Source organism: Sander vitreus, chromosome 5, assembly GCF_031162955.1.
Source record: "Sander vitreus isolate 19-12246 chromosome 5, sanVit1, whole genome shotgun sequence".
Classification (NCBI taxonomy): Eukaryota; Metazoa; Chordata; class Actinopteri; order Perciformes; family Percidae; genus Sander; species Sander vitreus.
The window spans coordinates 6,492,184-6,507,478 of NC_135859.1; the positions used below are offsets into that span (position 1 = coordinate 6,492,184).

The 15,295-nt window shown below is 40.3% G+C and overlaps 1 pseudogene; it reads left to right on the forward strand.

Moving 5' to 3' along the window:
- Nucleotides 1-8,760: 8,760 nt before the first annotated feature.
- On the forward strand, nucleotides 8,761-9,546 carry LOC144517525 (CCN family member 1 pseudogene; annotated as a pseudogene).
- The last annotated feature ends 5,749 nt before the right edge of the window (nucleotides 9,547-15,295 follow it).

Here is a 15,295-nt window from a genome sequence, read left to right on the forward strand (position 1 = left end):
TCATGAATGAATGAAAGAAGAACTATTGTAAGTCACATTTGATGATATAACAGGATTCATTATTATTATTATGAATTAATTCATGTTTCTGTGGGGAACAGAAATCATTTGTATGTAGTGGAGGAAAAAACCATCGGTCTCTCATTATAGGTTGATCACCTCAGAGGGGACTGTCAACTACAGCTCGTATTTAAACCCAAATTTTAATTTAAAGGTCCCATGGCATGAAAAATTCACTTTATGGAGGTTTTTTAACATTAATATGCATTCCCCCAGCCTGCGTATGGTCCCCCAGCGGTTAGAAATGGCGATAGGTGGAAACCGAGCCCTGGGTATCCTGCTCTGCCTTTGAGAAAATGAAAGCTCAGATGGGCCAATCTGGACTCTTCCCTTTATGACATCATAAGGAGAAAGGTTACCTCCCCTTTCTCTGCTTTGCCCGCCCAGGAAATTTGGCCCACCCATGAGAAAGAGAGAGACGTCATGGCTTTCAAACGAGCGCTCCACCTTGCCCCCCCTCTCTCCTCCTCAACAGCATTTAAAGCTACAGACACAGAAATGGCACATACTAAGGAAAGCTCATTGTTGGACTGGCTCGTAGTGGCTGTAATTCTGCACCACAGCTGAATTTCAGGAAAGAGACTTCAGATATAGTATTAGGGGACCACTAAGGCCTATATAAAAGAGATTTCAGATACAGTATTAGGAGACCACTAAGGCCTATATAAAAGAGATTTCAGATACAGTATTAGGGGACCACTAAGGCCTATATAAAAGAGATTTCAGATACAGTATTAGGAGACCACTAAGGCCTATATAAAAGAGATTTCAGATACAGTATTAGGGGACCACTAAGGTCTATAAAAAAGAGACTTCAGATACAGTATTAGGGGACCACTAAGGCCTATATAAAAGAGACTTCAGATACAGTATTAGGGGACCACTAAGGCCTATATAAAAGAGACTTCAGATACAGTATTAGGGGACCACTAAGGCCTATATAAAAGAGACTTCAGATACAGTATTAGGGGACCACTAAGGTCTATATAAAAGAGACTTCAGATACAGTATTAGGGGATCACTGAGGCCTATATAAAAGCATCCAAAAAGCAGCATGTCATAGGACCTTTAACTTTTTGCTTGAAAATCAGACATGTCATTTGGATAAGCAGGTCAATGAGTTTATATGATCCCCTACGATCCCTTATACTGAAATACTGGTGTCTGATTTTGAGGGTAAATAAGGAGAACCCAATGTTAAAGAGTAAGAGATACAGCCTGCCATTTATTTGATTAGAGTTTTAATTCTGATGTGCCCTGGTGCGATGACCAAATAGTACAGTCGGAAATATACACAAAATGGTTCAGATCTCATCTTTTAAAGAAAACGAGGGGTTAAGTGTTGATTTTACAGGTGCACGAGTGCCTTCACTCACATCATTCTTAAATGATCAAACTGCTGTTACTGTTAAAAGGATCAAACAAATGATGATCTTGTGGTTGACGTGCAGTCTGTTAGTTAATTCACCAACATAGATTAATTGAGATGATATGAATCCCGACAGATTGTTCACCGCAGGGTTTAGGATAAATTTAAGAGCTCTGTAGCAATGACATTCACACATTTCTTCTTTTTTTTTCAAGATCTTTTTTTTTTCTCACATTTTTAGGCTTTATTATTGATAGGACAGCTTAGACATGAAAGGGGAGAGAGAGGGGGAATGACATGCAGCAAACGGCCACCGGTCGAAACCAAACCTGCGGCCGCTGCGTCAGGGACTGAGCCTTTGGCGCGCGCCCTACCAGGTGAGCTACCCAGGCGCCCGACATTCACACATTTCTTTACAATAATATTACCTCTGAACATGTAAAAGGCTAATATATAACTTAAGCTTTCACATTTAAAACAATGACATGCATAATTGGGTATAATTATATAGTTAATATATATCTCGTTAGGCGAGACACCCCAGGCAAAACCATCATTTTTCAATTTTGAGTTTTTGGGCTATTTTACTTCCTTCTTCTTTCAGACTATTGGGAAAAAAACATCCAAAATACACATTTATGTGTTTATTTTACTACACTTTGTGTATTTGCACCTGTGAATTTCTCCTAAATTCAGCAAAAGTTAGCTTTAGATAATGCCTAATTTGCATATTTTAACAGAAATATATGTCTTAATGTAAGTAATTAACTAGGAAAGGTTCATGTTGATATCTGTTAGTTTCATTATGTCTTGCAAAATGTCTGATATTTTATAATCCATATCTTCAAAGGTCATTTTCTCGAAATGGTTTTTTCTCACACTCTGAGCCAGAAATCTCCACTTCAGTAGCACTTACATACACCAGACTTTCCAGATACATTCATATCTATATTCTGAAGGTTTTTACAGAGGGGTTTGTTCAGATATCATTCATAGCCTAAATTATGTAACATTTTATACCTAAAAACGTGGCGAAAATGGATTTTTCATGGCTGTTGACCATATTCTGATTTATGCAGTGATAAAAGGAGATATCCAAAATCCCCTCTGTATCTCTGACTCTAATATGTCAACAAAATAAAAGAAGAATTTTGAACCTGGCTTTTTCCAACATTCAGATTTCTGCTCTGGAAATGTATACAAATTAGTGCATATTTAACAAGATAATGCTTAATTTCTATATTTAAACATAAAATTCCAGAAAACTTGTAATACAAAAGATATTTGTCTTAATGTAAGTAATCAACTGGGGAAGTTTCATGGTAATATCTATTAGTTCATTCTTTTTTCCTATTCATCTGCAGTGTCTCCTCTCAGATGACCTACATGTGAATGCCATCAGATCTCCTGAAGTCAGAGACCAGCCGGTATCCACTGGGTGAAATGAGGGCAAGGCCAACATCCAGACCTGACCCAGCTATCACCTGTAAAAGAAACAAGAGCAGTTAAGGTCAGTAATGCAGCATATCCAGACAAGCCACAGCCAGAACTGCTATCTGATATTTAAATGAAAACCCTCATAGCGTACTGACTAACAACCTGGCTCACATAATATGCCACAGTGATAAATAAATGGACAATTTAGGCATTTGTGTAGGGAAATTCTCTCTTTCGCTAACTAGTACTGCCTGCTCTCTGCCCTCCTGTACTGTAAAAGGAAAACTCAAGGTAAGACACAGTTCAACAGTTCTGATACAGATTCATTAACCTTCTTAAGGTTTTGGTTGTCGTGTCAGAAAGTACAGCTCAGAACGGAGAAATACTTCGCACATCTAATAGATGAGGAAGGTGCGTAGGAGAGGGATGAGTAGGTCAAAAGTTGCAAAGAAACTCCTGCACACTGTCTAACTTGCAAAGTTTAATTTAATAGCTAACAATTTTTCTGTAGAAGCCTTACAGGCCATGTAGGCATATAGTTGTGTGACTGTCTGTTGAGTGAAGGTTTGGGAAAAAGCAGCAGATAGATGAAAAAGACGTCCACATCAAAGCTGCTGCCCTAGCAGCATCATGTGTAAACTGGTCCAGTGATGATGCCCCAGTAATGCTGCCAGCCTTTTCTCTGACTCCACACTCAGAAACTACAGGGACATGACCAACACAGCCCTGCAGCTGCCAGAGGGTGCAGTAGTAGTATGATGACTGTGTTTTAAAGCAATGCAAAGGTCATGGCCATAAAATGACTGAGGTCAAGAACACATTATAAGAGACTTGACAACAATTATATGTATTTGTATTTTGCATTTGAAATTAAGTAAACTTAGTAAGTAAAATGAAGTACTTTTGCAACATGTTTTTGCAGAATCTATAGCAGCGGTATCTTTTATCTCTTCAACTTATTTCAGGATAAGTGTCTTCAACAACAGTAGGTTTTTCTTATCTCTGCATGCAAGACCAAAGTCTAAAACCCGTTCACTCGTTTTTCAGTTAGACATAAAGTGATTCAAAACTTTAAACACATTATACTGTCACTGTACCAGACAGACACGGAGACAATAAGACAGAGAGAAAATTATATTTACCTGGTATTCAACTTCCATGCCGTCGTTCTTCGCTGTAGTTTGGTAAAAACACTCTGTGCTGCCAGCAGATAATAGAAATGTAAACTCCATGTCTTTCTTTGGCCCTAAACCCAAAGTCAAGTCCACAGTCAGAATTAAACATGCCAGCAAACAGAGCTCAGCAGACACACTTATCATCCTCCACTCGCAGTGCATAGTCCATGTAACCCTTTGAGCAACTTTGTTCTGTTACACATGCACGATAAAGCAAGTTTACTGTATATCTGTAATTACTGACTCTCATACTCCGAAAATAGCCTCACAGTAAAGTTCCTTGATCAGAGCTGAATAATTGGAGCGCTATCCATGCAGACCATTCGCGCTCTGCAGTCTGAACTGCAGCCACATGCAAAACTGAGGTTGGGTGACAAGGTGCAAGGCACATTACATGATGAGCTTCATGATGCATGACTATGCCTGGTGTATATGACGGCCTGTAACATTAGTGTAAGTAAATTTTGATACACAGGGTACAACACACATGCTGAACTGATGATTCATGATGATGTAATGCCTGAATTAATGTAGAATCAGGAATTGTAGTTGCTCACTAAAAATGATCAAGAGACTATGAGTTTGTAGTTAGTGCTGTATAGTTTTTAACTCACATTTACCTCATATATATAGATTTTATAGATATTATAGATTTTAAAACGGATTTTTGAGAGAATTGAGAGACATGTTTGATACCCAGATAAGTGACATTATCAGAAGGCTTAAAGTAATAATCTCAAAGATTTTCATTAAATAAATGTATGTTACAATAACTATCTATCGCCTAATGAGGTAACCCAGCAGAGTTTGGTCCACCAGAGAGGGTAAGCGGAGGTAACACAACAGACTCACTTGTGTTGACTTCGGGTCACATTGACCCATTTTAAATTTTTGATTTATATCAGAAAATATGGGACGTAGAAATAAGCGCTGAAAAAGTGTAGAAGAAAAATGTAAAAATTTACTGTGAAAAAAGGCGTCAGAAACGTCCCAAAAAAAAGAGTGTTTTTTTTCAAGGTAGAAAGGAAGACAACACAAGGGTTAAGTGAAGCAGTGTACTGTTTTTTTCCAAACTCTGCTAGCGTTGTGAGTAAATATTACACAGGCCACACTGTCCAAAAACACACCTACAATTACCGCTTATCGCCATATGTGCCGCCGCAGAGAACGAAATGGAGATCTTCAAGGTTGTAATTTTAAAACATAGTGATGGTTGGACGTAACAATTCATTAACATAAGTTATGAGTTTGAGGCATTGATTTTATATCCAAGCCCATCTATTAGGTTTAATATCTAAATATAAATCTAAGGAGTCTGGTGGCCTTGGCGAGAGCACAGAACGGCTTCAGTTCCCCTGCGTAAACTTAAACAGGGCTGTCTGACGGCAAGGTAAAGCGGTGAAAATATTCTAAATATAGCGTGACATTGATTTTATTTAGGTGGGCCTTTTTTAGGTGGCTAAAATATGTTTTGCTGCTGCCCCCGTCCACAGCATACGTCGCTTAGCATCTGTGACTGTCCTCTTGCCTGCTTCTCCAAATCGGGCGTGTGCTGATTACTCGACGCTATCTACTGTAGGTAATACACTGACTATGGATAAGGTCCCTCATACAACCCCACTTCAAAAAAATCCAAACTATCCCTTTAAGTCATGTATAACTATAATGCATTATTGATGATGACATTGCATTACAATGCAGGATGTATCATGAATTAAGAAATGATCAAGTCACTATGAATTTGAACTATATCATTAATTAACAATTGTTAATTACTTAATTTTCATGCCACTAAATTAGCTGGAAACCAGTAATATGGGAAATGGTATTTGAGACCTATGCATTTGATCAATATGTCTGAGAGCAGAACCTGTTCTCATAGAAATATGCTATATAAGCTGTTTTTATGGCTGGTCCCATGCAAACAAATACATGTTGCTGCATACAGTCTTAAGTAATGTTGACACAATCAGATTACTAACACTCAATTGTTCTATGTTCTACTAGAACATAGGGTCAGTTTCAGCAAATATGACAGAAAGTTAGTTTTCTAAGTCTTACCTACTGCATCTTTAAGTCAAACAAACTCTAATCCATCCACGCACTTATAGGTGACTGAAGGGAATTTCATCTGTGACTTTTAACACTAGCGAAGTTAGAGAATACAAACACTGATCACAGAGTACATGCAGCAGTCTAAACACTGCTTCAGCCAAGATAGAAATTCAGTTGGTTATAGAAATATGTAGCTTTTCTTCAATATTTATGTCAGAACTTGTGGTGCCCCAATGTCGAATCCTTCTTTAGGGCTGCTCTCACATGCATTGGGCTAGTGATAAAAAAACAAAATCAGGTATCATACTTTTTGTTTTGCCTTTACATAACCATATTTTACCAGTGGTGTTTCTATCTTTCTTTTCCTTTATCAGGTAAAGTTGGGGTTAAGAAAGACCTGGCCAAGAAGGTGACATAAAAAACATTGTTACAACAATGCATACAATACAAAATCAACTCTAATAAATAACTTTCAAACCACATAAGTAGGCCCACACATACAATGTCCTATTAGGATGCATAGAGGTATGAAGTGCATAATAGCAGCAAACAATGTAATGCATTGCTTGAAGAGTATACAATTCCATTTTCAGGACAGAATACAGTGGTGTGAAAAAGTGTTTGCCCCCCTTCCTCATTTCCTGTTCCTTTGCATGTTTGTCACACTTAAGTGTTTGGAACATCAAACCAATTTAAACAATAGTCAAGGACAACACAAGTAAACACAAAATGCAATTTGTAAATGAAGGTGTTAATTATTAAAGGTGAAAAAAAATCCAAACCATCATGGCCCTGTGTGAAAAAAGTGATTGCCCCCCTAAACCTAATAACTGGTTGGGCCACCCTTAGCAGCAACAACTGCAACCAAGCGTTTGCGATAACGTGCAATGAGGCTTTTACAGCGTCCTGGAGGAATTTTGGCCCACTCATCTTTGCAGAATTGTCCTAATTCAGTTACATTAGAGGGTTTTCGAGCATGAACGGCCTTTTTAAGGTCATACCACAACATCTCAATAGGATTCAGGTCAGGACTTTGGCTAGGCCACTCCAAAGTCTTCATTTAGTTTTTTCTTCAGCCATTCGGTGGTGGACTTGCTGGTGTGTTTAGGATCATTGTCCTGCTGCAGAACCCAAGTTCGTTTCAGCTTGAGTACACGAACAGATGGTCGGACATTCTCCTTCAGGATCTCTTGGTAGACAGCAGAATTCATAGTTCCTTTTATCACGGCAAGTCTTCCAGGTCCTGAAGCAGCAAAACAGCCCCAGACCATCACACTACCACCACCATATTTTACAGTTGGTATAATGTTCTTTTTATGAAATGCAGTGTTCCTTCTACGCCAGATATACTTGGACACACACCTTCCAAAAGAGTTCCACTTTTGTCTCATCGGTCCACAGAATGTTGTCCCAAAAGTCTTGGGGATCATCAAGATGTGTTCTGGAGAAATTGAGACAAGCTTTGATGTTCTTTTTTGCTCAGCAGTGGTTTTCTCCTTGGAACTCTGCCATGCAGGCCATTTTTGCCCAGTCTTTTCCTGATGGTGGAGGCATGAGCGCTGACCTTAACTGAGGCAAGTGAGGCCTGCAGTTCTTTGGACGTTGTTGTGGGGTCTTTTGTGACCTCTTGGATGAGTCGTCGCTGCGCTCTTGGGGGTAATTTTGGGCGGCCGGCCACTCCTGGGAAGGTTCACCACTGTTCCATGTCTTCGCCATTTGTGGATAATGGCTCTCACTGTGGTTCGCTGGATTCCCAAAGCTTTGGAAATGGCTTTATAACCCTTTCAGACTGATAGATCTCAATTACTTTCTTTCTCAATTGTTCCTGAATTTCTTTGGGTCTCGGCATGATGTGTAGCTTTTAAGGATCTTCTGGTGGACCTTACTGTGTCAAGCAGCTCCTATTTAAGTGATGCCTTGATTGTGAACAGGTGTGGCAATAATCAGGCCTGGGTGTGGCTAGAGAAATTGAACTCAGGTGTGGACAACCACAGTTATAGTATGTTTTAACAAGGGGGGCAATCACTTTTTTCACACAGGGCCATGATGGTTTTGGATTTTTTTTCTCCTTTAATAATAAACACCTTCATTTACAAATTGCATTTTGTGTTTACTTGTGTTGTCCTTGACTTTTGTTTAAATTGGTTTGATGTTCCGAAACACTTAAGTGTGACAAACATGCAAAGGAACAGGAAATGAGGAAGGGGGCAAACACTTTTTCACACCACTGTATGTAATTAAGCCACTTGTATTTGTAGTGTTTCATTATATAGAAATAATGTTTTTAAGGAACTGGTTTACTTTATGATAGAAGAGTGACTTCATAATTACATAACAGACATAAAATGACAATTACATGGCTACATTGGAGAGAAAGCCCTGAAAGAATGGAAGCTAGACGGTTCTTGGTTCACTGAGTGAGAGAACAGGAGGGGGGTACTTCTTATGGGAGGACTCGTAGAGACGCATTCCTCCCATAGTTTTGGGACACCTCTTCAGCCCGTGCATACGTCAGATCTGCTCGGAGTGAATAAAAGGAGATTGGGACTCCAAAAGAGGGAGAGAAAGAACTCATCGACTCACTGCCAGGTCTTGTGTTTGATAGAGAGATTGTTTTTCACTCAGGAAAGATTTTACTTCTAAAGATTACTTTAACTTCTGAAGATGCGGAAAGTCTTTGTGATCCTCTGTGTTACACATGTGAGGTAATAATCACTGTTCATTCATAAGCTGCTTTTCTAGCTGTTATAAGAGGACCGTTTTTGGAAGCAAACATTTGATTAGAAATGTCTATTTTATCTCAGGTGTCAGCCTCATGTCCAAAGGACTGTCAATGTCCCCCTGACAACCCCAGATGTGCAGCTGGAGTCAGTCTCACGCTGGATGGATGTGGATGCTGTAAAGTTTGTGCACGGCAGCTCTTTGAAGACTGCAGCAAGACACAGCCGTGTGACCACACAAAGGGACTGGAGTGCAACTTTGGAGGGGGATATGGCTCCGTCGAGGTACAATGACTTTTGCTCTGTTCCCTTCTCTTCTTTTTTATTATTTTACTCACTTTGTCTTTTTACTCCTCTCATGTCAAACCATCTCACTACTTTCTCTGTTTCTCTTAAGCAGCCAAATCAGATGGAAGAACATATGAGTACAACAACAAGATTTACCAGAATGGGGAAATATTCCGGCCAAACTGCAAACACCAGTGCACTTGCATGGATGGTGCTGTTGGATGTGTCTCCCTCACGCTGTCCATACTGGGATGTGCCAAGCCCAAGCGGGTCAAGGTGCAGGGACGGTGCTGTGAACAGCTCGTCTGTCCTGAGGAGGCAAAGACAGAGAGCTCTGTGGTGAAGAAACGCAGAAAAAAGCAAGACAAAAACCGTCTGAAGACGACCTTACCAACAAGATGAGCTGGCCCCTGTGTGGAGAGGAGAATCAATTACCTGGTGAGTATTTTTTGCACTGTATCCTTTCTGGTGTCATTGCTAAAGAGAAAGACAAATATATAAGGACATGTATGTGAGATTACAAACGTAGAGACATGTACATGAGATGTCTTGCCTTTAAACTCTTCTAAACCTTGTTTTTAAACTTTTGAACAATATTCATAAACTGAAAATGTAAAGTTCTGAACAGAAGACCCCTTAAAGATGCAGTAGGTAAGACTTATAAAACTAACTTTCTGTCATATTTGCTGAAACTGACCCTATGTTCGAGTAGAACTACATGAAGCAGGTCATTTAAAAAAAAATCCGGCTCCTCTGGCACCACCTACAGCCTGTAGTGCGATTTGCAAAAATCCACCCCTCCCTGTTCAGATGCACCAATCAGGGCCAGGGGGGGTGTCTAACTGCATGTCAATCACTGCTCAGGCACACGCGTTTCATAGCGTCCTCCCCTCCCCCTTCCCCGCGCACAAGCTGCAGATAGGTTTCCTCCAACGGGGTAAGCGAGCATCCAGAAAGCGTACCTCCTATGGGGAAATTCTGAGGCTAACAAGCCGTCACCTCCCGTTAGCATCCCATTGACTCCCATTCATTTTGGTGTCACTTTGACAGCGAATAACTTTACATCTGAAGCGTTTAAAGACTCTATTTGTCCATTGTTTATTTCTAAAGAAACACGACAATGTATAAAAGGCTCCATTACCTTGTATCTCACGTTATGGCCCCGTAGCAGACGTTTTTGTAAAAATAGGCTAACGATTACGTCATGCCCATGCATCTTTCTGTCGCACAGTAGAGAAAATAACGTCTAGTCAGGAGAAGCTTGTATTTATTTACAGATTCAGATTTCTCTTGGCACAGCTACCAGAAGACTTACACATTTCAGACAGGTTGCTCACGTCACATCTACGTCATCAAGCTCAGTTGGAGGCTGCGCAGTAACGCTCAGCCGTCACCGGAAAAGTGCTTCTAATAGACTTCACTGGTCTCTGTCGAAGTCAGATGTGTCCATTTCTTTCACTGTCTATGGTTTCCTCCCCTTCCCCCCTCTTCACACGCGCTCTTTCGTGCACAGCTCTCCCTTGTGGGGGGAGGGGCTTAGGAGACCGTTTGGGCTTTAGCAGAAAGGGGGGGAGGGACTGAGAAGATGTCGATGTTAAAAAAATGTTGGCTAAGTCCTGGATCTTCACAATCCTACTTACAGCACCTTTAACTTCAAACTAACGCTCATTTTAATTTATTAAAATTAAATTAAGATTTAAAAGTAGAACCAACACTGTTGGTACTGTTTGTTTTCTGCAAAACTTGTAATGTTTATTGGTGTACAGCAATTTGTCAAACTAGTTTCCTTATCTGATCGACTAAAGGATGTTTTAGATATTATTTTATTTAAAAAAGACAACTTCATATGTACATTTATTTTTTGTATCACTTTTTTTAAACCCAAAACTCTTATTTGACAGTGGAATGCCTTTAGTTTGAATCGATTAAAGCTATAGTGCGTAGTTTCTGCCAACCCTATGAGAAATTCTAAGTAATGACAACAAAACTGTTGGCGCGTCACATGATACAAGCCTTCCGTGACCACATTACATGAATTCATTTCAGGAGTTTTAATTCTAAACAGCCAAACTGGTAATGAATAGACAAATTTCTTTTTTTTTCTGGAACGTATTTAATGAGGAATGGAATCAATAGTTTCATGTTTAACTAGTGCCTTCTTGTCCCTTTTAATAATCCTCTCCTTCCTCCTCGCCCCTCACCCTCAACAGAGTAGACTCCAACCTCCTCGTAATCCTTCTCCAGAGCCGCCATGTCCTCTCTGGCATCAGAGAACTCTCCCTCCTCCATACCCTCACCCACATACCAATGAACATAGGCCCGCTTAGCGTAAATCAGATCCAGCAGAGCCCAGGCCTCTGCAATAGTGGTACTGTACTGTAGCGTAAGGAAAAAAATACACGTTGCGTACTCACTCTGAATGAATGCAGTAGAAGGTTTACAAACTACAAATAGAGACAAGCAAGCGGGAAAATCAAAGCCCAAGCCATGGTGAAACAGAGAAATATTGCAAATTACTTTATAAAACCAAGCAGCAGCAGCCGGTCTTACGTAAGTTACAATGAAGATGACTCTTGATGAAGAGACAGCTGATGCGGTACTACTAGCTCAAGTTGCAGCAGGCAGCATTACTGTTATAAGCCAGTTTTACTTTCAAATACTGTAGTTTTTATTGTTTTATTATATCTGGCTTGCAAACTTCAATTATTTTAATTTAAGTCTGCATTTTTATAATGTTATGATCCAGTTTGTTTGTACTGTAATTTGTAATGTTTTATTATTTCTGCCTTGTAAACTTTAATTAGTTTGATTGTCTGCACAATTATAATGTTATGAGTCAGTTTGTTTGCAAAAACTGTAGTTTGTATTGTTTTATTTCCTCTGCCTAGCAAATGGAAAACCAAAAGGCCTATTTTAATTCAGATCGGCATTCTAAAATGTTATGGAACTGTTTTGGCCTCTCTGCCTGTAGCGAGTAGCCCACAAAAATGTCCTGTCAATAAAGACCAAAAAAAAGCCCCTAAAAAAATCACTTGAGGGCTTGACTTTATAAAAAAGGTACCTATGGCGTCTATATATTTAGTGAGAGTTTCCCGATGACAGTGGGCTCCAGGTCCACAAAGATAGCCCTGGGGCTGTGCTTTCCATCTCCGGTCTCGCTGAAGAAGGTGCTAGAGGAATCGTCTCCTCCTACGCAAGTCTTGTCACTGAGCATCTGGCTGGATCCCGTGTTCCAGGCAGTAAAGCTCCCAGCAAGCATTGCCAATCTGGACACCAGCCTGACCAACGTGGATGGAGATACACTCATGCAGTGGAAAGAAAAGAACAGGAGGTTATTTTACTGTATGCACACTCACGCTGGAGGAAAAGTGCAATTTGTAACAGTTGCCATTACATATTGCCACACATCTTTATGTTTAAACCATGTCTAACTAGATGCTTGAGATCATCATCATCACACTTCAAAAGCTAAGGTCCAAATGGAGAATACCACAACATAGTGACCAAGTCACCCAACACATGCTGCACATTTATTTACAGTCTTAAAATGAATCTGTTCAGACTAGCCTCGCTTTACCAGACCTTACTCCACAGCGCTGCGGAAGAGGGTCTGGCTAGTCCACACAGCATTCCAGGATGGAAGAAAGACGTGCTGCAAGATAGCCTCGGGAAGGAACTTGTTTTGGTGGAACATTAGTCGTGCAATAGAAAACTCAGATTGGACAGATAGTCTAGCTAGCTGTCTGGATTTACCCTGCAGAGATCTGAGGAGCAGTTAACCACAGTCCACATAAATCGATGAGCTGGCAGCACCGGAGCAATCCCCGAAGTTGAACGTCGTGGATATAGACTAGTTCAGACTAAGAAATAGCTGATTATCCATGTATAAAATATGATTAAGGCAGAAAAAGGGCTGCCAGCTCTCAGGTGACTGTCAGACTTACACAACTGACACGTTTCACACGCCACACCTCACTTTTCTCACACAGAGAAAATCTGATTAATAACTATATCTATAACTGGATACATGTGCGCTACAGACTGCCTATTGGTAATGTCATGGCCCGGCTCCCTTGGGCACATTGTGGGATCAGAAAGAACGGTCCTAAGGGAGAGCTGTGTGAACTGTTTTCAATGTGTCAGTCTCCAACACGCCTGTTGATGTGCAGAAGAAACTGTGTAGAATAATGAATCAAAACGGCTCTGTCGTTACAGCAGTCTGATGCTGGTTGCACAGAACGTATCGAGGGGAATCTGCCGCGCGTAATTGTGACTTCATCATCTCTAAAGTTAATTAACTAATAATGACCATTTCACGGTTTCAAACCTAAACATTCTAAATGTGTCCCAGTTTATTTTCCTGTTGCAACCAAGGAAACTTTACACATAAGCTGAGGCTGCAGCCCCTGAATTGGGACACAGCTACACACTGCAGCCATTTCCATGTTTGTTTTTTTTGTCCATCTGCCAGAAATGACACCAGCTGACAGGAAGTAAACATGGACAGTGAAACTGTCTATATATTTGATAAGATATTGCTCAAATTTCTGTTGTTAAGAAATAAAGGATTCACTTCAGACTGTCTCTGACTACGGACATGTAGTATTTCAAAAACTCAATGTAATGCAATGTTACATTATACCCTCTATATGTCTCTCAGACCTCGATTAATTAGGCCTAAGAACTAACTAATAAATCGATAAGTTGTTGCAGCCCTAAATTACACATTCATGTTTGCAAATTCATGTTTCTGTTCCTGCAGCTATAACAGTATGTGCCAGAGCAGGAGTCCATTTAATCAGAATTGTCAAGTAAAAATGATGGGAAAAGCATCATAAACCACCAAACACACAACAGCGAGTTAGCAGGCAGACCGTGAGTCTGAAGAAAACTGCAGAATGAACAAAAAGGAACTTTGCTGATTGACAATATTCTCCAGATGCCCATTAGCAGGATGCTAAATTTAAAGGTGCTCTAAGCGATGTCACGCGTTTTTTAGGCTACATCATTTTTTGTCACATACAGCAAACATCTCCTCACTATCCACTAGCTGCCTGTCCCCTGAACACACACACTGTAAAGAACTGTGGTCTCTGTAGACAGCCCAGGCTCCACAAATGGCAACAAAAACAAACTGCGCCAACCTGCACCACGAAACATAACAGTCTTCCAGCATTAGCCAATAACCGACAAGAAGGATTTAGGGGTGGGGGTGGGGGGGGATAGTGTGCGGAAGCACGGAAGGGAGGGAGAGGGGACCAAGGGGGTAATGCCGCGTTCTATTTACCTTGGAACTCGGAAGCCGGAGCTGGGAATGACGTCATACCCGAGGTTGAATGCGTTCCATTTAAAAGTCGGATTTTCATTGTTTTCATTAGCTCTAGCCCGGTTAGCTATTGTTAGCAATACCAGTTGATAACAACGCATTACGCCGTTTTTTGTGCATACAAACAGCGTATGGCGCCATTTTGATGCTAACAAGCACTCACCCCCCGTTAGCATCCCATTGACTGCCATTCATTTTGACGTCACTTTGACAGCAAATAACTTCACATCTGAAGCGTTTAAAGACTTTATTTGTCCATTGTTTATTTCTAAAGAAACACGACAATGTAGAAAATGCTCCATTACCTTGTATCTCACGTTATGGGTCCGTAGTATACGTTTTTGTAAAAATAGGCTAACGATTGTGTCATAACCACGCGTCTTACTGTCGCATAGTGGAGGAATTACCGTATAGTACAGGAGAAGGTCGCAGGCAGTTTCGACTTACATTAGCTGTTTAAGTTGAATTACTAATGTTAACTAGCATTTTAGTTAGCAATAATTAGCCTGTGTCCATGTTATCTCCTTACATATACCTACGCTTGTTTTGTTTGACAATACTTCGAACGTCAACAAGAAGTGACATCACCCAGCATCGCTTAGAGCACCTTTAAGGATGTTTTTACACTTGGCCCGTTTCAACTTTTGAACTCATGGTGATTCATCAACATCATTTAGGCCATGGCTTTTCATCTATCATGTTAAATGCGTTCAAATTGTAAAAAAAAAAAAAAAGCTAATGACAGCCTACAGCAGGCTAACGTAGCTACGTTACGTCCGGTACATTAGTGTGTGTATTCTGTAGAGAAGAGAGAGGCTCGGGATGTGATGGTTTGGGCTCTTGAATCATGCTAGGTTATACGTTG